At 42.5% G+C, this 26553-nt stretch overlaps 1 non-coding gene across 1 annotated transcript in view; it reads right to left on the reverse strand.

Annotated features, from left to right (window-relative positions):
* Window positions 1-26553, reverse strand: part of LOC106584175 (uncharacterized) — a 49821-nt gene that overhangs the window by 22736 nt on the left and 532 nt on the right. The window contains exons 2-9 of the transcript XR_006761545.1: window positions 26166-26263; window positions 23383-23525; window positions 22695-22792; window positions 20019-20124; window positions 10310-10493; window positions 7554-8592; window positions 7330-7358; window positions 6885-6994 (exon numbers count right to left, since the gene is read on the reverse strand). This is a non-coding gene — a transcript (uncharacterized protein). The remainder of the gene's footprint in view (window positions 1-6884; window positions 6995-7329; window positions 7359-7553; window positions 8593-10309; window positions 10494-20018; window positions 20125-22694; window positions 22793-23382; window positions 23526-26165; window positions 26264-26553) is intronic.

Below are 26553 nucleotides of genomic sequence, written 5' to 3' on the forward strand. Positions count from 1 at the left end.
TGGTATGATGCGGCCGGCCGGTGATGAAACTCTAAACCTTCCAATCTCAGTGTGGACACTAACCACAAGGCCACTGAGTTGGTATGTGTCAAGCTCTGTCCGAAATGGCACCGCATTCTCTATATAGTGCACTACTAAAGTAAGTGAAATATAGGGAATAGTGTGCATTTTAGGACAGTGTAACAGGTGGGGGACACGTTGGCTGGAAACTGGGTCACTATTCCCAGTCCTAGAGCCAGAGAGACAGGAGAGTTAACTAATGGTAAAAGGATATGTCACCAGGCGTGTTGAGAAATGCTTCACCCACACTTAAAGTGCACCATATGGCATTTCAATTATGGGCATTGAACAATTATGGGCAATTATGGGCATTTCACAGGGCCTTAACCTTATTTCTGTTAAACACAGTGGCAAATAATTGTCTATCATACATATATATAATAACATGATTGAATAACACTTAGAAGTATTGGTTGACACCAATATCGATCATTTAATACGATATCGATATTGTTTGATATCGATTTGAGCAAGGCATCTCGTGATATCGGTTTAGTCTCCCTGTTAAGGCCCAGTGCAATCAAAAACGTGATTTTCCTGTGTTTTATATACATTACCACAATATGAGGTTGGAATAATATTGTGACATTGTGAAAAGAATGATAATGCCCTTTTAGTGCCTGAAATTCCTACCTCTTTTGGTCAGCCTATGGTCAGCCTATTAATTAATTTGCCAGACAGTAAATTAGTTAATAGACCAATAAGAAAGAGAGTTCCAAACAAGACTATTCCTGCATGTACAACACCCTCTCACAGACATTCTCACAGGCTGTCAACTTGGCAACAGTTGGATAGGTTTGGGCTGTCACAACATTCACACCTGGCTCAATAGACAACCAGCAAGCAGTTGTCTGGACTGGAGTGGTGGAAGTGAACAGAAAAGTCTACATTCACACGGTAGCAATATATTAAAAAACGATATAATCTCGATATCAAATGAAAAAATGCAACTGAGTCGATTGACGCATTGGTGCATCACTCTAAGTAACATAATTTAAAAAATCCCCATCAACATCCGTCAGTTTAAGTTAGATATCTTTTTTTTGTTGTTGCATTGGATGCGTCTCAATCCTCTGCATCCACAGATGTTGTACTTCCACATCTGCGGTAAAAGGTGGCAGAGCTAGAGCTTTGTTCGTCAGACCATAAGACATCCAGAAAATCAATCTTCTCATTAAAACATCTGTAGCAACCAAACTAATGTGACCCTACTGTGGAAAGGGGATATTCTGACAAACACAATGGTGTTCCCCGTTTTGCTCTATGACCCTTACAAGTGTCACAGGACTTGTCTGAAGGTAACCGGTACCGGTTTAAAATAATCAATGGAAATACGAAGGAAGACTGTAGTTTTGTGCCTACCCCAAAAATGTGTTAAAAATGTGTAATATATATATATAACTACCAGGAAGTATGAAAAGAGAGGCTGAGTGGGTGGGGAGCTTATATTAATGAGCTTGGCTTTACTGACAACTCTTTGAAATGGCTATGTCAAGCAACTTGGATGCAATGAGCAGTAAAATCATCTCAGGCAAATGTGGTGATACACAAAGCACCTCAAACAACATTGAAATGAAATCAATGATACAGTTGAAGTTGGAAGTTTACATACACCTTAGCCAAATACATTTAAACTCAGTTTTTCACAATTCCTGACATTTAAACCTAGTAAAAATCTCCTGTCTTAGGTCAGTTAGGATCACCACTTTATTTTAAGAATGTGAAATGTCAGAATAATAGTAGAGAGAATGATTTATTTCAGCTTTTATTTCATCACATTCCCAGTTGGTCAGAAGTTTACATACACTCAATTAGTATTTGGCAGCATTGCCTTTAAATTGTTTAACTTGGGTCAAACGTTTTGGGTAGCCTTCCACAAGCTTCCCACAATAAGTTGGGTGAATTTTGGCCCATTTCTCCTGACAGAGCTGGTGTAACTGAGTCAGGTTTGTAGTTCTCCTTGCTCGCACACACTTTTTCAGTTCTGCCCAACTCTACAGGATTGAGGTTAGGGCTTTGTGATGGCCACTCCAATACCTTGACTTTGTTGTCCTTAAGCCATTTTCCTACAGCTTTCGAAGTATGCTTGGGGTCATTGTCCATTTGGAAGACCCATTTGCGACCAAGAATTAACTTCCTGGCTGATGTCTTGAGATGTTGCTTCAATATATTCACATAATTTTCCTCCCTCATGAAGCCATCTATTTTGTGAAGTGCACCAGTCCTTCCTGCAGCAAAGCATCCCCACAACATGATGCTGCCATCCCCGTGCTTCACAGTTGGAATTGTGTTCTGTGGTTTGCAAGCCTCCCCCTTTTTCCTCCAAACATAACGATGGTCATTATGGCCAAACAGTTCTATTTTTGTTTCATCAGACCAGAGGACATTTCTCCAGAAAGTACGATCTTTGTCCCCATGTGCAGTTGCAAACCGTAGTCTGGCTTTTTTATGGCGGTTTTGGAGCAGTGGCTTCTTCCTTGCTGAGCAGCCTTTCAGGTTATGTCGATATATGACTTGTTTTACTGTGGATATAGATACTTTTGTACCTATTTCCTCCAGCATCTTCACAAGGTCCTTTGCTGTTGTTCTGTGATTGATTTGCACTTTTCGCACCAAAGTATGTTCATCTCTAGGAGATAGAACGCGTCTCCTTCCTGAATGGTATGACGGCTGTGTGGTCCCATGGTGTTTATACTTGCATACTGTTGTTTGTACAGATGAACGTGGTACCTTCAGGCATTTGGAAATTGCTCCCAAGGATGAACCAGACTTGTGGAGGTCTACAATTTTTTTTCTGAGGTCTTGGCTGATTTCTTTAGATTTTCCCATGATGTCAAGCAAAGGCACTGAGTTTGAAGGTAGGCCTTGAAATACATCCACAGGTACACCTCCAATTGACTCAAATTATGTCAATTAGCCTATCAGAAGCTTATAAAGCCATAACATAATTTTCTGGAATTTTCCAAACTGTTTAACCACTCTAAGGTAGGTGGCACCAAATCGTCCCACCTACGTAACAGCCAGTGTAATCCCGTGGCGCGTTATTCAAAAACCTCAAAAATGCAAAAACTTCAATTTTTCAAACATATGACTATTTTACACCATTTTAAAGACAAGACTCTCGTTAATCTAACCACACTGTCCGATTTCAAAAAGGCTTTACAACGAAAGCAAAACATTAGATTATGTCAGCAGAGTACCCAGCCAGAAATAATCAGACACCCATTTTTCAAGCTAGCATATAATGTCACATAAACCCAAACCACAGCTAAATGCAGCACTAACCTTTGATGATCTTCATCAGATGACAACCCTAGGACATTATGTTATACAATACATGCATGTTTTGTTCAATCAAGTTCATATTTATATCAAAAACCAGCTTTTTACATTAGCATGTGACTAGCATGTGACTAGCATTCCCACCGAACACTGCCGGTGAATTTACTAAATTACTCACGATAAACATTCACAAAAAGCATAACAATTATTTTAAGAATTATAGATACAGAACTCCTCTATGCACTCGATATGTCCGATTTTAAAATAGCTTTTCGGTGAAAGCACATTTTGCAATATTCTCAGTAGATAGCCCGGCATCACAGGGCTAGCTATTTAGACACCCAGCAAGTTTAGCACTCACCAAAGTCAGATTTACTATAAGAAAAATGTTTTTACCTTTGCTGTCTTCGTCAGAATGCACTCCCAGGACTTCTACTTCAATAACAAATGTTGGTTTGGTTCAAAATAATCCATAGTTATATCCAAACAGCAGCGTTTTTGTTCGTGCGTTCAAGACACTATCCGAAAGGGTAAATAAGGGTGACGTGCATGGCGCAATTCGTGACAAAAAAATTCTAAATATTCCATTACCGTACTTCGAAGCATGTCAACCGCTGTTTAAAATCAATTTTTATGCAATTTTTCTCATAAAAAAGCGATAATATTCCAACCGGGAATCTGCGTTTAGGTAAACAGACGAAAGAAAATAAAGCATTCGGTCGACTCGGGCACGCGCCTAAGGCCATAGTACTCTGATCGGCCACTTGCCAAAAGCGATAATGTGTTTCAGCCAGAGGCTGCCTCGATATCGTTCAGCTTTTTCCCGGGCTCTGAGAGCCTATGGGAGCCGTAGGAAGTGTCATGTTAGAGCAAAGATCCTCAGTCTTCAATAAAAAGAGCCAAGATGAAACACAACTTGTCAGACAGGCCACTTCCTGCATGGAATCTTCTCAGGTTTTGGCCTGCCATTTGAGTTCTGTTATACTCACAGACACCATTCAAACAGTTTTAGAAACTTTAGGGTGTTTTCTATCCAAAGCCAATAATTATATGCATATTCTAGTTACTGGGCAGGAGTAGTAACCAGATTAAATCGGGTACGTTTTTTATCCGGCCGTGTCAATACTGCCCCCTAGCCCTAACAGGTTAACCTCTTAATGATCTCTACAGAGCAGTGTCCCACCCACGGGACGGTGGAGCTAATGTAGACTAATGCGATTAGCATGAGGTTGTAAGTAACAAGACATTTTCCCAGGACATAGACATATCTGTTATTGGCAGAAAGCTTAAATTCTTGTTAATCTAACTGCACTGTCCAATTTACAGTAGATATTACAGTGAAAGAATACCAGGCTATTGTTTGAGGAGAGTGCACAGTTATGAACTTTATTAATTAACCAATTAGGCACATTTGGGCAGTCTTGATGTAACATTTTTAACAGAAATGCAATGGTTCATTGTATCAGTCTAAAACTTTGCACAGACACTGCTCCATCTGGTGGCCAAAATCTAAATTTCACCTGGGCTGGAATAATACATTATGGCCTTTCTCTTGCATTTCAAAGATGATATTACAAACAATTTTATTTTTTTACATTTATTGTTTTTTTTAAATTATCTTTTACCAGATCTAATGTGTTATATTCTCCTACATTAATTTCACATTCCACAAACTTCAAAGTGTTTCTGTTCAAATGGTATCAATAATATGCATATCCTTGCTTCCTGTCCTGAGCTACAGGCAGTTGGGTATGTCATTTTAGGCGAAAACTATGGGTAATTTCACAAAGTCACTGACATTTTTGGTAATTAACAGGTCATCTATGGTAACTTTAGTACTTTATACTTAAATAACGTTTTAAAAAATGTATTCATATAAAATATTCATTAATGTTTCTTAATCGTTATATCTATGTCCATATTGTCCACAAGTTTCTAGTAGATATACTACGATTCAAGACAAAATCGCGTAATTTATGAAAAGAATATTTTCAATTAACTGCAACTCTTCCAACTATGTACTTTTTTTCACAACTTCTCCAGTTTGTTGCCAAAACATTTACAACAAACGCATATTGACAGATCAAAATAAATAAAAGCGTGTAAAAAAATATAAAATATATTTCATGCTGAAAACCATATTTAACGGCAACGTTATTCACTAAGTTGAAGGGCTGTATTTAGGAGATTGTTTTACATCTTTGTTATTCAATTTTTTTATATTAAATAGTCTTCATTTGTGATTTTATATATTTGACATTTTATAAATTACATTAAAGAGTTTCCAAAATTCCAAAAGTTTACTGGTAAAGTTAGACAGTTACCAGTAAAATTCACTCTCTTTGCAACCCTAGCGTTACATAATTGCACAAGACCCAGTGACCCACTACTGCACAACGAGGTAACCGACGAATACATACCGAGGGGCACTGAGCATACTAAGAAGGTATCACTCGGAAAGTCAACCAGACGACACAGATTTGTTTTTATGACACTAGGATGTGTTACGTTTGCTTATGTCTCAGAACCTCCAGTTAAAGGGGCATACATACATAGACTGATATGATTAGGATTGTTCATAGCTTCCTCGTGGTGAGTTTTGAGAGTCTACCTTCTATGACACAAGGAAAGCTACTCCTGTCTCTGATTATGTAATCATGTATTTAGGGTTTTTCTGAAAAGCTTTACTTTGACAGAAATTGGTAGGCTATACTTTTGATAAAAAGTATGTTAAACGTACAACAATTCATCAGCTAGTCAGTCTCAAACATATTGAAATACTGGTATCATTGAATATAGAAAAACAATAAAATCATTTCAATTACTTCTGACTTAACTTAGCTTATTTAGAGTAACTTATAAATCACAGTTTTAATCTAACTTGCATGATACAATTCACTCAGTGGAAGCAGTATTTAAATGCAGAAGGTGTTACTAACGCTGCCAAATAATTGGGAAGAGTTGGTTGACCAACAGCAAATACCTCCGCTGGGTCTTGTGAGAAGTACAAGGAGGTCAAACACTCTGAATATCCTAATAATAATAATATCCAAAAATGGTTGCCTTAGCGCTTCATTTTAAGAATCCTTTTCATTAACGTTTTTATATTTCACTAAGTTTATAAGATATAACAAAATGTTGTTATATCCATCGACATGATTTGTTGGACGGTACACTACAAAACCTAAACTTGAGATCACTGACTTGACATCCAGGCTGCAGCGCATGCTGTTATGTCCTCTGTCTAATGGCTGGGTAAGAGTTAAAAGTAGGTATGCTTGACCCTTAACGTAGTGGGAACAGGGTCAGCTGAGTCCGCATAGTGAGACGTCTCACTTTGCTGCTCTTTGGGCTCGGGTTTGAACCAGCTGCTAAACCACCCTGACTTGTTGCTCTGATCAGAGACACACACACAGAAGGACAGACAGAGACAGATAGAGAGAGAGATAGATAGAGAGATAGATAGAGAGGGGCTCATTAAAACAAACCCCTGGTTCCTATTTGATGCTGTGACATGAAGACAGGATTCAGGCTCTACCCACCTGTTTTAGTTGGATTTTGTCTGTCTCTGTGGCCTTTCCCCCCTCTGTGATGGTGGCCTGGTGCCCTCACTGCTGGCATGCCTGCTGCCCTCCATAACCATGACAATATCCTGCCACCGGCATCGTCCCAACATTCATATGGGACAATTAATGTTTTCACATGATTGATTTGATTATTTATTTATTTATTTAGATGTAATTAGCTCTTAGCTGAAAATGTTGTACACCTTGACAATAAACATAACCTTACTATGAGTATACACATTAAATATAGCACCCCTAACACAAACAGCAGGTGCTCAGTAAATAACTGGAAATCTTTACAGGGATTAAATTCAATGTCAAATTCAATTCAACGCTAATTCGTATGTGCCAATGGGAGGTATGTTTGTGTATCACATGTGATGTATGTTCGGTAGTCAATAAAACTCTCCCAAGGACTCACCATGCCTGGGACAGAAGAATGATCAGCCTCTAGAAGAATACAATGAAATCAAAGCATGAAGTCCTCATATCACAGTTAACGACAGAAACATGTAAGATGATTCACAAAATTTGTGAAAAGGAGTGAACTTAAATGAGCATGTTTAATATTAAATCACTAGAAACGGGTGTGAATCATGAGTATGTTTGCTCAATCAAAACCAGGACCCTCATCCATTGTCTCACCTTCCGTGGCTGAAGGACAATCCTGAGCATGGGCAGTGTCTGTGTTGTGGTAACTGTAGTCCTGACCTCCCGCCACAAGGGGCACTGCAGGCTGATTGTAAGAAGCCATGACTGGCAGCAGAGGTGGGACGTTGATCTGCTGTGCCTGCACATGCATCACCCCTCACAGAAAGGTCACCGGTGTCTGATTCTAAACGGAAACCAAAGCAGAAACTGGGGGTGTGTTTCACATTGGTGGTGGATGAGGTAAGTTCCCCCTTACTATGTAAATGCTTTGAGCATCTGAAAAAGTGCTATATAAATCCAATAAACTAAATATTCATTGAAATAATGATCTGGGACTGTAGGTCCCAGGTATGTATCACTACAACCACAGCTCCCCATCTAAGCAAATACATGTGTTTTAACCACAGCATCTTAATGTGGAGTGAATGTTTTGGAGGAGAGAAAAACGAGTATGGTATTGTTATTCATTTATCATTTGATTGGTAAAAAGGGATCATAATGTAGTAATTACAATGCTATCAGTGTCTATGTAAGGTCAAACATTGTGCAGGTAGAGACACGTTTAAACCAGACACTAGTCTTGCCATCTGGACTATAGTAAATACTTACCACCTCAGTAACCTTGACATAAGTGCCTACTGACATAATTTCACTCACCTGATAACCTACCAGTACCAGTGGGTTATACTGTAGGCTAATATCCATATCTATCCTAATATCCAGGATTTAGTGAGTCCCATTTATGACCCTTACTCAATCAACAACAACAAATCCCTACTCTACACAAGGTTGTTTGTACTCAATAAATATGTTTTATACTGTAATCATCATATCCAACAGAAACAGAGGAACATGAAAACATGTGACAGAGAGACATGACGGGTACAATGACGATGCATTGTGGTGTGGTCACCCGTATGTCCTGCTGTCTGCATCGCAGCTGCTGTAGCCAGCCAGGGTCCTGTCCAGGCCTGTCGTCAGCTGTGTCACTGAGTTGTGCCATTCCCTCACACTGATTCAGCCGCTCTGCCAGCTGAGGGGAGAGGACACACGCACACACACAGAGGGGAAAGTGCGGAGCAAACACACACACACACACACACACACACCGTTAGTCTTTTTTTAGGCACTACTTTTCAGTAGATTAGGGGCCCAAAATTGGCAACTGGTTTTAGCCACGGGCCCAATTTTCTTGTTGTTGCATATAATAGCAGCCCCAAAAATAGGCTTACACTACAAATTGAACAACATTTTAAACACATCTGGTTAGTATATAATCAATTCGACAATAAAATAATAATTTTGATCTGATTACACTGATAAAAATCACACACACAAAAAAATCAGCTTTCAATGAAGAGAAAATGTCGCTTTAAGAAAGGTTGACAATGAAAATAGAATTTTCAGGGAAGAATGGATAGAGAAATATTTATTCTTATCATATTTCTCCAATGTCAAACCAGAGGTGTCTTGTTTGCAACGAAACTGTCGCTGTTTGCAAATAATTAAATATTAGACATTCTTATGAATCTAAACATGGTAACCTACTTAAAAAAATATTGCCTTTCCACCCAGACAGAGGCCTGACCGACACAGAAAAATGTAAGCTTCAACTTCTGGCTTCTCGTCCGTTACTTAACCCAACAACAGAAGGTCATTGGCGCATTCCTAAAAGCTACCTGGGTATAAACATCTTATCTTTTCACAGTGAATAGCTCAATTTATAGAGACAGAATAGCAAAGTAAATGGTTTGTCTCCTTGATTTCTCGAATATAGAAGGCCAGAGCTCAGCTTCAAAATAAGACTAACTAAAGATATCACCATATACCTCGGAATCGTGGGCATTTTAAAGCTATTTTCTAGCATATGGCATCACAGAGTTAAGCAGTTTTATAGAACGTTTTATATAATCAGGTGCCATTTTAAGATAACAAGGAGTATCCTTTGACATTTTCTTTAACAAAGGGTATGCCTTACCCTCAAATACCCTCACAATTTGAGCTCTGGTTTTAACCAAACACACCAAGCCCTTCACAGACAAAAAGGTATTTAAGGAGTGCATGGTGAGATGACAGTATTGGAGGATTTGGCTTAGTACAAATCTGTCTGTCAAACAGGTAGGCCTACCTCTTATTTCTTAAATAGGAAGAAATAGGCTCCAACACAAAGCCCTCTTGTTGTTACTGAAGTTGAATTCAAATTGAGAAATGTTTTGAAATTAATGAATCAAATTACTTTCAGTACCATGCGCTGCCTACCTCGGTTTGATTACGCCGTGGCCACCGCTTCACGTTTCAGCACTACAAAGCTGTCCACCCAACTGCCTTATTAGTTGACTGTTTCCTGCACTCTCTCTCCTTATGAATTTGAGTTCAAATGTAACTTTTGCATAATTCAGGTGGGTTAACTTCCTTTTTGGGACATAACTTTTGGGACATTTTGCATTGTTTTATATTCATATTTGATAAGGGGGATTTACGGGGCCAAAATAAATTCTTGGCTTGCCCCGCGGCCGCCTCTTGCCATCCCCTATCATATGATCTAAAAGGTGATTTACTCTGAGATGGTTTATGAATACAGGCACTAAAGTGATTGGATACTAGGAATGCACTTTGGCATAAAATGTGTTTAAGAAATGTACAGTAAATGTCAGAGTACGCTACCTTCATAACCTCTCCCTGAAGACTGTGTTTAGAGTATGTTTGGATGTGCATAGATTAGGCGTGTATGAATGTATACTGTAGGTCACCGTATCAGATGTTTATATGTCAGAGGTCCATGGTGAAGTGCTATGCCTTGATAAGCTCTCCCAGCAGCACCATGCAGAGCTCCTGCAGTCTGAGTAAAGACATCCATATCACCTCACAATAGTGATAGGCCTGGGACGCCAGCCCAATATCCAGAAAACGGCCCACATACAGGAACTTATACACCTGGTAAAGAGAAAACAGGTTGGAACAACACTATAACATAACTTGCAGAAGTTATACACCTGGTAACAACACAACCAAAATATGTTTTCACTGTCTCCTGCACTGTAAAACATTTCTTGTAATTTTTACAGTAAAATACTGGCAGCACAGTAGCCAGTAGGTTACTGTACATTTATAGTAAATTAATGGCAGCACAAAAGGCAGTAAATTACTGTAGATTTACAGAACCTTTACCGAAACACAAATTTACAGCATATTACTGGAACACCAGACTACAGAAACATGCTGTATTTATAGAATTTACAGTGCATTACTGTAAGCACAGTGGTTAGTTAACATTTACAGTGCAGGCAGTTATTACCAATGATCAGCAGTATTTTGGTTACATGTACTTGATATAGGTACTTCAATAGTATCAATACCTATAATGTCATTTGTAGTTCACTAGCCTGACCTACAATCCATTCATTTTGTAACAGTTTAATTACAATACATGTATTTTGTATTTTTATAAACTTGCAAGCAGCTCACTTAACTGCAACAACATTCTCGTTAACGGTAACATAATCTTTTTACTTGCTATGACTGTGATATGTTCATGTTTATCTACCTTTGTTTAATTAATTGACTGTAAGTCCCTCTGGATAAGAGCGTCTGCTAAATGATCAAAATGTAAATGTAAAAATGAACACTTCCAAAGCACATTGCTGGGTAGTATTCTAATGAGCTCTGCCTCCAAACAAGGCCAAATTTGATCAAAACGCAAATAGTTTGAGGGCGGAGCTCATTAGAATAATACCCAGCAGTGTGCTTTGCAAGTGTTAATTTTTACATTTACATTTTGGTCATTTAGCAGATGCTCTTGTCCAGTCAGTGCATTAAACTAAATAAAACATTTTGTAACCATTACTGAGAATGTTGTTCTAGTTAAAGATATTCAAGGTATTTTGTTTATTATTGTAATGTGCACAGTAACTTGTGACCAGTCTCCTATAAGTTGCTGTAATATCAGAGCAACAATACACTAACATTTTCCTACTATACTGTAAGAAAGTAAATGCTACTGTATGTAATATTGGTATTTTACTGTAATTAAATGGGATTTGTACAAACAGGTTGGCTGCTGGCTATTGTATATTACTGTCACGCCCTGATCTGTTTCACCTGTTCCTGTGATTGTCTCCATCCCCTCCAGGTGTCGCTTATTCTCCCCAGTGTATTTATCCCTGTGTTTCCTGTCTCTCAGTGCCAGTTCGTCTTGTATGTTTGTCAAGTCAATCAGCGTGTTTTTCCCCATTCTCCTTTTGCTATTCTCTTTTTGATAGTCTTCCCAGTTTTGACCCCTGCCTGACTGGACTTCTATCCTGCCTGCCTGATCATCCTGCCTGCCCTGACCTTGATTCTGCCTGTCCTTCGGTACCTTTTGAACTCTGGACTGGTTTTGATCCTTTTGCCTGTCCACAACCATTCTCTTGCCTTACCCTATTGGATTATTAAATATTGTAAGACTCCAACCATCTGCCTTCTGTGTCTGCATCTGGGTCTTGCCTTGTGTCGTGATAATTACAGCATACAGTATATTTGGGGTTTTATATCACTTTCATTTCTAGAGGCATAAAAAAATGCTTAAAAACTGGCTGTGATTACAGGGCAAATCAGACCAAAAGGACTTGGCAAAACACTTAACCAGTAAAGGTCAATTTATTTGGCTAATCCAAAGTTCATTACAGCTTAAAATTTTCTAAATTGTTTAAATTCAATCCATCATTTATTTAAAAATTCAAAATAATAAACAACTCAAGCAATAAGCAATCACTTCAAATGAGGCAAACAAATGGTCACCCAACAAAACAAAAGCAATCAATAGCAATCAACCAGTAAAGGTTTAAGACATAACTGAACTCTGATCTATCCCCTAAACACATAAAATTGTTCAGGCACTACTACTTATCAGTTCATTTGGTAGAGCATTCTCACTAAAGGGTGCAACAAATATGGCCACTTACAAGTCACGCATCCAAATATGTTAATGAGCCAGCGATTCTTTCCCCTACCGCAACATTTTTCCACAATGGACCATATATTACAGAATACTGCAGTAAATATACAGCAAACCAGTACTTTATTGTTAAATTGTATTGCAAGTGAATATGTAATATAACACTTAATATACCAATATACCATGTAATTATACCACTTGCATGTCTAGAGGCCGAAACAAAGGCTTCTAAACTGGCAGTGACTACAGAGCAAAACCGATCAACACCGATCAAAAGGACAAGGCTAAACACACACCCATTAAAGGTTTAAGATATAATAGAACTCTGCTCTGTCCCCTATACTCATGAAATTAATAAAGAACTACTACCACATGTCTTTGTTCTCCTCCTGTCGTGTCCCCTGTATATATATATTTACATACTTTCTTCGCATATCTTTTTACATATTTTTTTCTAAAAACTCTACCTCAAAACACTCTCCTGCAACCCGCCTCACCAATAATTTTTTTTTTATTATTTACCTCAAATCTGAAATCCACAACAGAAGCTAGCCAGAGGCTAGCCATTTCACGGGCTAACGTTGGAGTTCAGCTAGCCACGGTTAGCGGTCCTCAGCTATCCATTAGCTCGAAAAGCTATCGCCAGTTTTTGTACAGCGCGACTCAGACCAGAGCATACCAGACCTATTCTCTCTCCATATCCCTGGATTTCTACCGCAGGCTCTGGACATTTACACCTGGATCTTGCAGCAAGCTAGCTGCTACCTGAGTGACTTTTGGCAAACGTCGGTCCTGGAGCTAACATAAATTATTCCGGAGCTAGCCAGCTGAAGAGTTCCTTCAGCCACTCCTGGGCTACAATCACCTATCCGGACCCGTTTTTACTGCCGATGCGGAGCCCCATCGGGCCTTCACGACTGGACTGCCGACGTTATCTGCCCGAGGGAGTTATCCAACTGGCCCCTCCGTCGCGACGTAACCTGAACGCCCATCTGCGGCCCGCTAATTCGTTAGCTATCTTATCGGCTGCTGTCTGAATAGGTCTATCGGACAACTTTCTTTGGCCACTATAACTATAACTATTTTGCCAATTGGACCGGTCCCCCCTACCACACGGAACCCCACTAATCTACTGACGGAAATGCACGAGGTGGCTAAAAACAGACCTCCCTCCATCTTCTACCAGCTTGCTACCTATGGCTCGGCTAGCTATCTAATTCTCACTGGACCCTTTGATCACTCGGCTAAGCATGCCTCTCCTTAATGTCAATATGCCTTGTCCATTGCTGTTCTGGTTAGTGTTTATTGGCTAATTTCACTGTAGAGTTTCTAGCCCTGCTCATTATACCTTATCCAACCTCTCAGTTCCTCCACCCACACATGCTATGACATCTTCTGGTTTCAACGATGTTTCTAGAGACAATATCTCTCTCATCATCACTAAATGCCTAGGTTTACCTCCAATGTATTCACATCCTACCATACCTTTATCTGTACATTATACCTTGAAGCTATTTTATCGCCCCAGAAACCTGATTCTTTTTCTCTCCATTCCGGACATCACAGACGACCAATTCTTATAGCTTTTAGCCGTACCCTTATCCTCATCCTTCTCTGTTCATCTGGTGATGTTGAGGTGAATCCAGGCCCTGCAGTGCCTAGCTCCACTCCTACTCCCCAGGTGCTCTCTTTTGATGACTTCTGTAACCGTAATAGCCTTGGTTTCATGCATGTTAACATTAGGAGCCTCCTCCCTAAGTTTGTTTTATTCACTGCTTTAGCACACTCTGCCAACCCGGATGTCCTAGCCGTGTCTGAATCCTGGCTTAGGAAGTCCACCAAAAACTCTGAAATCTTCATCCCTAACTACAACGTTTTCAGACAAGATAGAATGGCCAAAGGGGGCGGTGTTGCAATCTATTGTAGAGATAGCCTGCAGAGTTCTGTCCTACTATCCAGGTCTGTTCCCAAACAATTCTACTTTTAAAAATCCATCTCTCTAAAAACAAGTCTCTTACCGTTGCCGCCTGCTATAGACCACCCTCGGCCCCCAGCTGTGCTCTGGACACCATATGTGAACTGATTGCCCCCCATCTATCTTCTGAGCTCGTGCTACTAGGTGACCTAAACTGGGACATGCTTAACACCCCAGCCATCCTATAATCCAAGCTTGATGCCCTCAATCTCACACAAATTATTAATGAACCCACTAGGTACCACCCCAAAGCCGTAAACACTGGCACCCTCATAGATATCATCCTAACCAACTTGCCCTCTAAATACACCTCTGCTGTTTTCAACCAAGATCTCAGCCTCATTGCCTCATTGCCTCATTGCCTGCGTCCGTAATGGGTCCGCGGTCAAACAACCTCTACTCATCACTGTCAAACGCTCCCTAAAACACTTCAGCGAGCAGGCCTTTCTAATCGACCTGGCCCGGATATCGACCTCATCCCTTCAGTAGAGGATGCCTGGTTATTTTTAAAAAATGCTTTCCTCACCATCTTAAATAAGCATGCCCCATTCCAAAAATGTAGAACCAGGAACAGATATAGCCCTTGGTTCTCCCCAGACCTGACTGCCTTTATCCAACACAAAAACATCCTGTGGCGTTCTGCATTAGCATCGAACAGCCCCCGTGATATGCAACTTTTCAGGGAAGTTAGAAACCAATATACACAGGCAGTTAGAAAAGCCAAGGCTAGCTTTTTCAAGCAGAAATCTGCTTCCTGCAACACAAATTCAAAAAAGTTCTGGGACATTGTAAAGTCCATGGAGAATAAGACCACCTCCTCCCAACTACCCACTGCACTGAGGATAGGAAACTCTGTCACCACCCATAAACCCACTATAATTGAGAATTTCAATAAGCATTTTTCTACGGCTGGCCATGATTTCCGCCTGGCTACCCCTACTGCAGTCAACAGCACTGCACCCCCCCAGCAACTCGCCCAAGCCTTCCCCATTTCTCCTTCACCCAAATCCAGATAGCTGATGTTCTGAAAGAGCTGCAAAATCTGGACCCCTACAAATCAGCCGGGCTAGACAATCTGGACCCTTTCTTTCTTAAATTATCTGCCGAAATTATTGCAACCCCTATTACTAGCCTGTTCAACCTCTCTTTCGTGCTGCCGTATTCATTGACCTGGCCAAAGCTTTCGACTCTGTCAATCCTCACATCCTCACCACATCTTCATCCTCAGACTCAATAGCCTTGGTTTCTCAAACGATTGCATCGCCTGGTTCACCAAGTACTTCTCTGATAGAGTTCAGTGTGTCAAATCCGAGGGCCTGTTGTCCGGACCTCTGGCAGTCTCTATGGGGGTGCCACAGGGTTCAATTCTCGGGCCGACTCTTTTCTCTGTATACATCAATGATGTTGCTCTCGCTGCTGGTGATTCTCTGATCCACCTCTACGCAGACGACACCATTCTGTATACTTCTGGCCCTTCTTTGGACTGTCACGTCCTGGCCAGTATATAAGGTTAATTGTTTTGTAGTTTGGTCAGGGCGTGGCAGGGGGTATTTGTTTTATGTGGTTCGGGGTGGTGTGTTTGTGTAAAGGGTGTTTGATTTAGTATTTCCGGGTTTTGGTTTATGTTTAGTTAATTCTATGGTTAGTCTAGTGTGTGTGTTTCTATGTTTGGTTGATTGGGGTTGGGACTCTCAGTTGAAGGCAGGTGTTGTCTATCTGCCTTTGATTGAGAGTCCCATATATTAGGGTGTGTTTGTATGTGTTATTTGTGGATGATTGTTCTGTGTGTAAGCCGTATGCTTTACCAGACTGTTTGTAGTTGTTCGTTCGTTTCGTTTTGTTATTTTGTATGTTCATTTTTGTAGTTAATAAAAATCAAGATGAGCATACACGTACCTGCTGCGTATTGGTCCTCCTTCACCGACAACAACCGTGACAGAATCACCCACCACCAAAGGACCAAGCAGCAGAGGAAGGAGCAGACGGAGTTCGAGTTGGACTGGCGGGAGAAGTGGACTTGGGAGTAAGTTCTGGACGGGGCCGGACCCTGGCATCCGGCTGGGGATTATCGCCGCCCGCAGTGGGAAATTGAGGCAGCCAAGGCAGAGAGGCGGTGGTACGAGGCCAGAGTGGACGCGCTGAAGGAGATGCACGAGAGGCACCCCCAAGAAAAAATTTTGGGGGGGGCACACGGGTAGTTTGGCTAGGCGTTAGAAGAGCCGGAAGCCAGCTACCCGTGGTTATATGGAGGAGCGTATGGGGTGGAGAGCGCTATGTTTCGCTGAGGAGCGCACTATCTCACCCATACGCACGCACAGTCCGGTGCGCGTTATTCCAGCCCCTCGCAGGTGCCGTGCTAGAGCGGGCATCCAGCCTGGTAGGAGGATGCCTGCGCAGCGCATCTGGTCGCCGGTACGCCTCCGAGGACCAGGCTACCCAACTCCCGCTCTACGCACGGCTACCATCAGGCCCCTGCACAGCCCAGTCTGCCCAGTAGGAGCACCCCGCTCGTGCAGGGTTACTAGTTCCATCCAGGCAAGGCGGGTTGTGCAGGAGGTAAGATCTAGACCGACTGTGCGCCTCCATAGCCCTGGGTTTCCAGCTCCTGTCTCTCGTGCGGACCCGGAAGTGTGTCAACCCAGTCCGACTCGTCCTGTTCCCGCTCCCCGCACTAGCCTGGAGGTGCGTGTTCATAAGCTGGTATACCCGGTACCAGCACCACGCACCAGGATTATAGTGCGTCAGCCCGCCAGTCAACAGTCATCATCAGAGCTGCCCGCCAGTCAACAGTCATCATCAGAGCTGCCCGCCAGTCAACAGTCATCATCAGAGCTGCCCGCCAGTCAACAGTCATCATCAGAGCTGCCCGCCAGTCAACAGTCATCATCAGAGCTGCCCGCCAGTCAACAGTCATCATCAGAGCTGCCCGCCAGTCAACAGTCATCATCAGAGCTGCCCGCCAGTCAACAGTCGCCAGAGCTGCCCGCCAGTCAACAGTCGCCAGAGAGGTCAGACTGCGCTGAACTGCCGGAGTGGCCAGACTGCGCTGAACTGCCGGAGTGGCCAGACTGCGCTGAACTGCCGGAGTGGCCAGACTGCGCTGAACTGCCGGAGTGGCCAGACTGCCCTGAACTGCCGGAGTGGCCAGACTGCCCTGAACTGCCGGAGTGGCCAGACTGCCCTGAACTGCCGGAGTGGCCAGACTGCCCTGAACTGCCGGAGTGGCCAGACTGCCCTGAACTGCGGAGTGGCCAGACTGCCCTGAACTGCCGGAGTGGCCCGAGCCAGACTGTCCCGAATTGCCAGACTGCCCAGACTGTCCCGAACTGCCAGACTGCCCAGACTGTCCCGAACTGCCAGACTGCCCAGACTGTCCCGAACTGCCAGACTGCCCAGACTGTCCCCCGGCGATGCCAGACTGGCCCAACTGCCCCTCGGCGATGCCAGAGTGGCCCGACAGCCTGGAACGGCCGGAACCAGAGCCACCTCCAGAAATAGGTGGGTTGGGGAGGGGGGGTGTCGCACAGTGCCGTCGTTGACGGCAGCCACCCTCCCTTCCCTCCCTTTAGAAAAGGGGACTTTTTGTTGGTGTTGCTTGGGGTTATTTTTTGTTAAGGTGCTTCTGGGGTAGCACCTTTAAGGGGGGGGTACTGTCACGTCCTGGCCAGTATATAAGGTTAATTGTTTTGTAGTTTGGTCAGGGCGTGGCAGGGGGTATTTGTTTTATGTGGTTCGGGGTGGTGTGTTTGTGTAAAGGGTGTTTGATTTAGTATTTCCGGGTTTTGGTTTATGTTTAGTTAATTCTATGGTTAGTCTAGTGTGTGTGTTTCTATGTTTGGTTGATTGGGGTTGGGACTCTCAGTTGAAGGCAGGTGTTGTCTATCTGCCTTTGATTGAGAGTCCCATATATTAGGGTGTGTTTGTATGTGTTATTTGTGGGTGATTGTTCTGTGTGTAAGCCGTATGCTTTACCAGACTGTTTGTAGTTGTTCGTTCGTTTTGTTTTGTTATTTTGTATGTTCATTTTTGTAGTTAATAAAAATCAAGATGAGCATACACATACCTGCTGCGTATTGGTCCTCCTTCACCGACAACAACCGTGACATGGACACTGTGTTAACTACCCTCCAGACGAGCTTCAATGCCATACAACTCTCCTGTGGCCTCCAACTGCTCCTAAATACAAGTAAAACTAAATGCATGCTCTTCAACCGATCGCTGCCTGCACCTGCCCGCCTGTCCAGCATCACTACTCTGGACGGTTCTGACTTAGAATATGTGGACAACTACAAATACCTAGGTGTCTGGTTAGACTGTAAACTCTCCTTCCAGACTCACATCATACATCTCCAATCCAAAGTTAAATCTAGAATTGGCTTCCTATTTCGCAACAAAGCATCCTTCACTCATGCTGCTAAACATACCCTCGTAAAACTGACCATCCTACCGATCCTCGACTTCGGTGATGTCATTTACAAAATAGCCTCCAATACCCTACTCAACAAAGTGGATGGAGTCTATCACAGTGCCATCTGTTTTGTCACCAAAGCCCCATATACTACCCACCACTGCGAGCTGTACGCTCTCGTTGGCTGGCCTTCACTTCATAATCGTCGCCAAACCCACTGGCTCCAAGTCATCTACAAGACCCTGCTAGGTAAAGTCCCCCCTTATCTCCGCTCACTGGTCACCATAGCAGCACCCACCTGTAGCACGCGCTCCAGCAGGTATATCTCTCTGGTCACCCCCAAAGCCAATTCCTCCTTTGGCCGCCTCTCCTTACAGTTCTCTGCTGCCAATGACTGGAACTAACTACAAAAATCTCTGAAACTGGAAACACTTATCTCCCTCACTAGCTTTAAGCACCAGCTGTCAGAGCAGCTCACAGATACCTGCACCTGTACATAGCCCATCTATAATTTAGCCCAAACAACTACCTCTTCCCCTACTGTATTTATTTATTTAATTTATTTTGCTCCTTTGCACCCCATTATTTCTATTTGTACTTTGCACTTTCTTCTACTATAAATCTACCATTCCAGTGTTTTACTTGCTATATTGTATTTTCTTTGCCACCATGGCCTTTTTTTGCCTTTACCTCCCTTATCTCACCTCATTTGCTCACATTGTATATAGACATATTTTTCTATTGTATTATTGACTGTATGTTTGTTTTACTCCATGTGTAACTCTGTGTTGTTGTATGTGTCGAACTGCTTTGCTTTATCTTGGCCAGGTCGCAATTGTAAATGAGAACTTGTTCTCAACTTGCCTACCTGGTTAAATAAAGGTGAAATAAAATAAAACAAATAAAATAAACATTTCAGTTAAATTGGTACAGCACTCTCACTAACGGGTTGCATATTGCAAAATATGTTAATGAGCCAGAGATATCTTGCCGCCCACAATATTTGCATACAAGCTTAATTGCATAATACAAATGGAATAACATCCTATTAATGCCTATTGAGATGTTATACATCTGACACATTACTGGATAAATTATATTTGCTTAAACACTCACAAAAATACCAAAATGAATATCAACTACCTGGAAGGAGGGGATAGTGAAGAATTTATCTCCAAGTCGTTGGCAGTACTCGAATAACTCAGTGCACCGAATGGCAGAATTCTGGGCAAATTCCTTGAATGAGAGACTGTATGGGAGGAATACACATTCTGTAACATATTATCCCACATTATTTGTAAACATGATAGCCAGAGTGTTTAAAGCTGTCATGAAGGCAAAGGGTGGCTACTTTGAAGAATCTGAAATATAAAATATATTTTAATTTGCTTCACAATTTTTTGGTTCCTCATGATTCTTTGTGTGTTATTTCATAGTTTTGATGTCTTCACTAGTATTCTACAATTATGAAAATAGTTAAAATAAAGAATACTCCTTGAATGAGAAGGTGTGTCCAAACTTTTGACTGGTACTGTAGGTAAAGAGAACCTTTATCTCTTGAATGTTTTGCATTCAGGTCCAAAAAGCCACTTTCTGAGCATGCCTATAATGGGCAAATATGTGTGAAAGGTTTGGTTCAAATCAAAAGGGGTGCTGTCAAAAAGTGATTGAATTCAAATGGATTTTCCCCATGACAATACGTTGCATGACACTTTCAGGGACCCCCTAAATAATAAAAAATTCACTATTAGCAGTTGCTGAATTTATTTTCAATACGATTCAACGATAAAGTACTGTATTGCTGTTTTGATATACAGTACCAGTCTACTCATTCAAGGGTTTTTCTTTATCTTTACAATTTTCTACATGCTAGAATAATAGTAAAGACATCATAACTATGAAATAACACATATGGAATCACGTATTAACCAAACAAGTGTTAAACAAATAAACATATATTTTATATTTGAGATTCTTCAAAGTAGCCACCCTTTGCCTTGATGACAGCTTTGCACACGCTTGGCATTCTCTCAACCAGCTTCACCTGGAATGTTTTTCCAACAGTCTTCAAAGAGTTCCCACATATGCTGAGCACTTATTGGCTGCTTTTCCATCACTCTGCAGTCCAACTCATCCCAAACCATCTCAATTGGGTTGAATATGGTCACTCTGACAGAGCTCCAGAATTCCTCTGTGGAGATGGGAGAACCTTCCAGAAGGACAACCATCTCTGCAGCACTCCACCAATCAGGCCTTTATGCTAGAGTGGCCAGATGGAAGTCACTCCTCAGTAAAAGGCACATGACAGCCCGCTTGGAGGTTTCCAAAAGACAACTAAAGGACTCTCAGACCATGAGAAACTAGATTAATGGACTCTCAGACCATGAGAAACTAGATTCTTTGGTCTGATGAAGCCAAGATTGAACTCTATGGCTTGAATGCTAAGCGTCATGTCTGGAGGAAACCTGGCACCATCACTACGGTGAAGCATAGGTGGTGGCAGCATCATGCTGTGGGGATGTTTTTCAGAGGCAGGGACTGGGATACTATTCAGGATCAAGGGAAAGATGTACAGAGGAATGTACAGAGAGATCCTTGATGAAAACCTGCTCCAGAGTGCTCAGGACCTCAGACTGGGGCGAAGGTTCCCCTTCCAACAGGACAACAACCCTAAGCACACAGCCAAGACAACGCAAGAGTAGCTTCGGGACAAGTTTCTGAATGTCCTTGAGTGGCCCAGCCAGAGCCTGGACTTGAACCCGATCAAACATCTCTGGAGAGACCTGAAAATAGCTGTGCAGTGACGCTCCCTATCCAACCTGACAGAACTTGAGAGGATCTGCAGAGAAGAATGGGAAAAACTCCCCAAATACAGGTGTGCAAACTTGTAGCATCATACCCAAGAAGACTCGAGGCTGTAATCACTGCCAAAGGTGCTTCAACAAAGTACTGAGTAAGGGTCTGAATACGTCTGTAAATGTGATATTTTCATATAATTATTTTTATACATTTGCTAAAATTTCTAAAAGCCTGTTTTTGCTTTGTCATTATGGGTTATTGTGTGTAGATTGATGAGGGGAAAAAAGTATATATATATATACTCTTCCCAGCCTCACTCCTCACTCCCCCAGCCTCTCCTTATCCCTTACACGCAGCCTCACTCCTCCCCCCTCATCCTCGTCTCCATCCACCGCTCACTCCCAGGCTGGGAATTCCCAGCTCCATCCAAGGCCCCCACTCATGTGGCCTCACTGGCCCCAAAACACATTCTCTCTCTAGGCATGGACGCACTGCTGATTATGCAGTATGAAGAGTTGGGTTACGATGTCAAGCAGTTCACAAGGATATTATGATATAGTCTATCTCTGTGTATTATTGACTGGGCAGTTCACAGGGTTCACAACAGGAAAAGCTTCGCTTAGATTATTATAGGAAGAAGACAACAGCTGTCAGTGAGTGACCAAAGTACTGCAGGATAGAAACAGTGTATATGTCCCAAATAGCAACCTATTCCCTACATAGTGTGCCACTTTCAACCAGGATCCATAGGGCTCTGGTCAAAGTAGTGCACTATGTAGGGAATAAGGTGCCATTTGGGACAAAGGCAATATATAGAGATGTTACATATGACAGTCCGGAGAAAGATCAATCTTCTAAGAATTAATTAAAGACTTAATACCCCTATAAGGGGGTGTTTATGACCTGTAAAAAGTTCCACTGTAAACAAAATATCAAACAGTCAATTCAATTTACTATGTGGACAAATATTCTATATCTATGTTGTAATGTCTCAGAGATAATGCTGCTCCATGCACTCACCTGTTCAACACAGTGATGTAGAACCTGTTGTCCATCTTGCTGGCCAGGAACAGGGCGTGTCCCCACAGTCCACTCTTCATGGCCGACTCTAGGGCCTCCTGTGAAAGAACCATAAAGATGATGTGGAGGAGATGTGAATGAGGCGTGGAGGAACCGTGGAGGGAGGCATGGGGAGGCGTGAAGGAACGATGGGAAGGTGTGGGGGAGGTGTGAAGGAATTGTGGGGGAGACGTGGGGAGGTGTGAAGGTGTAAGGGAGATGTGGGGGAGCTAGCAGAGGGGGATCTGTGAGCCTAAAGTATCTGGAGGAGACATGAGGCGTGGGGAGTTATGATGGAGACATAGGGCAGGGGTGAAGGAGGTGTGAAAGAACATGGAGGAGATGTGGAAGGGTTGCAGAAGAACACAGTGTCAGGGGTCAGTGTTGGAGGAGTAAGAGGATAGTCCTGGTGTAACATTAGTCAGACAGTAATGTGTCAACTATGCTGTCTTCGTGGTTTTAATCAGTGTCATACACTATCTATTACTCTCAGAATACATAGGAGACTACATTACCATTAATCTTACTAAATATTTCTGATATAAATAGAGGGGAACAGTGACCGAAAGACCGAGAGAGCGAGAGAGCGAGAGGAGACAGACAGACAGACAGACAGACAGACAGACAGGGACAGAGAGATTACCCTGACCTTCTTCCGTCCAGCCAGGAGAAGCTTGGCGTATCCCTGCATGTCCTCTGTGAACTCAGCCAAACAGACACTAGTGGCTGCCCCTGTTAGTAGGTCTGCTCCATCCAAGGGGATTGTCTCAGGACTGGGGCCCTTGCTCAGATCTATGATGGTAATATAAAAATGTAACATTTTTCATCATTAGCAATTATTTACAGTCTTTTTTTTTTTTTACTTAACATAACATGTCCAGTAGACACAAAACATCTTCCTCAGTACGTGTGGTGTTGTGTCCTCTACCTATTAGGGTAGGGGCCTCTGAGCCTTCACTGCCCCCTGAACCACCTTGGCCCTGAGAGTTCCTCATCAGCAGCTCTGCCATGTCTGAACCAACAATACGCTGAATGAATCCAGGGAGATTAAAAATAGCCTAATGTTAGAATGAGTTTGTGGGTGGGCACAGCGCTTCACAGATAATGCTGCTAATCCAAATGCCACAGACTGGGATAACAATAGATGATTGTTGCGTATAGTTTGGACCATCTTGGCCAATTTGTGATATTTCAAGAGTGTTGAGACAAATGGGGTTTCACCTAATATAAGAGCGTGAAGAGATGTACACCTACTCCGTTTTGGCTGCACAGCAGTACAAGTAGATTCCAAAGGAGGCCGGCAGAGCCCTTGTCATGCAGGCTTCTGCCCTCTGGTGGACAAAAGACATGGCATCTACTTCATGCAGGTCTTCCCTTTAAAGGAGACGAAACTCAAACTAAAACTAACACACAGATAAGATTTATAAACCACGCTTCTATCCACAGTTTCTATGTGAGTAAAGTCATACCGTATACATGTTTTTTGACATGGTGAGATCTTTTTGTGTCTGTAGTGTTAATTATGAAAGAAATGGTGGTGGAAACGCATTTATGAGGAAATATTCCTATAATAACCATCATACCGAAGTAAACTTGTAGTCACACAAGTATATGGTGTGTATGAATGAATAAACATATATTTTATATTTGAGATTCTTCAAAGTAGCCACCCTTTGCCTTGATGACAGCTTTGCACACGCTTGGCATTCTCTCAACCAGCTTCACCTGGAATGTTTTTCCAACAGTCTTGAATGAGTTCCCACACATGCTGAGCACTTATTGGCTGCTTTTCCTTTACTCTGCGGTCCAACTCATCCCAAACCATCTCAATTGGGTTGAATATGGTCACTCTGACAGAGCTCCAGAATTCCTCTGTGGAGATGGGAGAACCTTCCAGAAGGACAACCATCTCTGCAGCACTCCACCAATCAGGCCTTTATGGTAGAGTGGCCAGATGGAAGTCACTCCTCAGTAAAAGGCACATGACAGCCCGCTTGGAGGTTTCCAAAAGACAACTAAAGGACTCTCAGACCATGAGAAACAAGATTAATGGACTCTCAGACCATGAGAAACTAGATTCTTTGGTCTGATGAAGCCAAGATTGAACTCTATAGCTTGAATGCTAAGCGTCATGTCTGGAGGAAACCTGGCACCATCACTATGGTGAAGCATGGTGGTGGCAGCATCATGCTGTGGGGATGTTTTTCAGAGGCAGGGACTGGTATACTATTCAGGATCAAAGGGAAAGATGAACGGAGGAATGTACAGAGAGATCCTTGATGAAAACCTGCTCCAGGGTGCTCAGGATCTCAGACTGGGGCGAAAGTGCGCCTTCCAACAGGACAACAACCCTAAGCACACAGCCAAGACAACGCAAGAGTAGCTTCGGGACAAGTTTCTGAATGTCCTTGAGTGGCCCAGCCAGAGCCTGGACTTGAACCCGATCAAACATCTCTGGAGAGACCTGAAAATAGCTGTGCAGCGACGCTCCCTATCCAACCTGACAGAACTTGAGAGGATTTGCAGAGAAGAATGGGAGAAACTCCCCAAATACAGGTGTGCAAGCTTCTAGCATCATACCCAAGAAGACTCGAGGCTGTAATCACTGCCAAAGGTGCTTCAACAAAGTACTGAGTAAGGGTCTGACTACTTATGTAAATGTGATATTTTCATATAATTTTTTTTATACATTTGCTAAAATTTCTAAAAGCCTGTTTTTGCTTTGTCATTATGGGTTATTGTGTGTAGATTGATGTGGGGAAAAAATTATATATATATATACATACTCTTCCCAGCCTCACTCCTCCCCCTCCCTCCCAGGCTGGGAATTCCCAGCTCCATCCAAGTCCCCCACTCATGTGGCCTCACTGGCCCCAAAAACACATTCTCTCTCTAGGCATGGACGCACTGCTGATTATGCAGTATGAAGAGTTGGGTTACGATGTCAAGCAGTTCACAAGGATATTATGATATAGTCTATCTCTGTGTATTATTGACTAGGCAGTACACAGGGTTCACAACAGGAAAACCCTTGCTTAGATTATAGGAAGAAGACAACAGCTGTCAGTGAGTGACCAAAGTACTGCAGGATAGAAACAGTGTATATGTCCCAAATAGCAACCTATTCCCTACATAGTGTGCCACTTTCAACCAGGATCCATAGGGCTCTGGTCAAAGTAGTGCACTATGTAGGGAATAAGGTGCCATTTGGGACAAAGGCAATATATAGAGATTTTACTTATGACAGTCCGGAGAAAGATCAATCTTCTAGGAATTAATTAAAGACTTAATACCCCTATAAGGGGGTGTTTATGACCTGTAAAAAGTTCCACTGAAAACAAATATCAAACAGTCAATTCAATTTACTATGCGGACAAATATTCTATATCTATGTTGTAATGTCTCAGAGATAATGCTGCTCCATGCACTCACCTGTTTACCACAGGGATGTAGAACCTGTTGTCCATCCTGCTGGCCAGGAACAGGACGTGTCCCCACAGTCCACTCTTCATGGCCGACTCTAGGGCCTCCTGTGAAAGAACCATAAAGATGATGTGGAGGAGATGTGAACGAGGCGTGGAGGAACCGTGGAGGGAGGCATGGGGAGGCGTGAAGGAACGATGGGAAGGTGTGGGGGTGGTGTGAAGGAATTGTGGGGGAGACGTGGGGAGGCATGGGAAGGTGTAAGGGAGATGTGGGGGAGCTAGCAGAGGGGGATCTGTGAGCCTAAAGTTTCTGGAGGAGACATTAGGCGTGGGGAGTTATGATGGAGGCATAGGGCAGGGGTGAAGGAGGTGTGAAAGAACATGGAGGAGATGTG

This window comes from Salmo salar, chromosome ssa23 (genome assembly GCF_905237065.1).
Source record: "Salmo salar chromosome ssa23, Ssal_v3.1, whole genome shotgun sequence".
NCBI classification, from domain to species: Eukaryota; Metazoa; Chordata; class Actinopteri; order Salmoniformes; family Salmonidae; genus Salmo; species Salmo salar.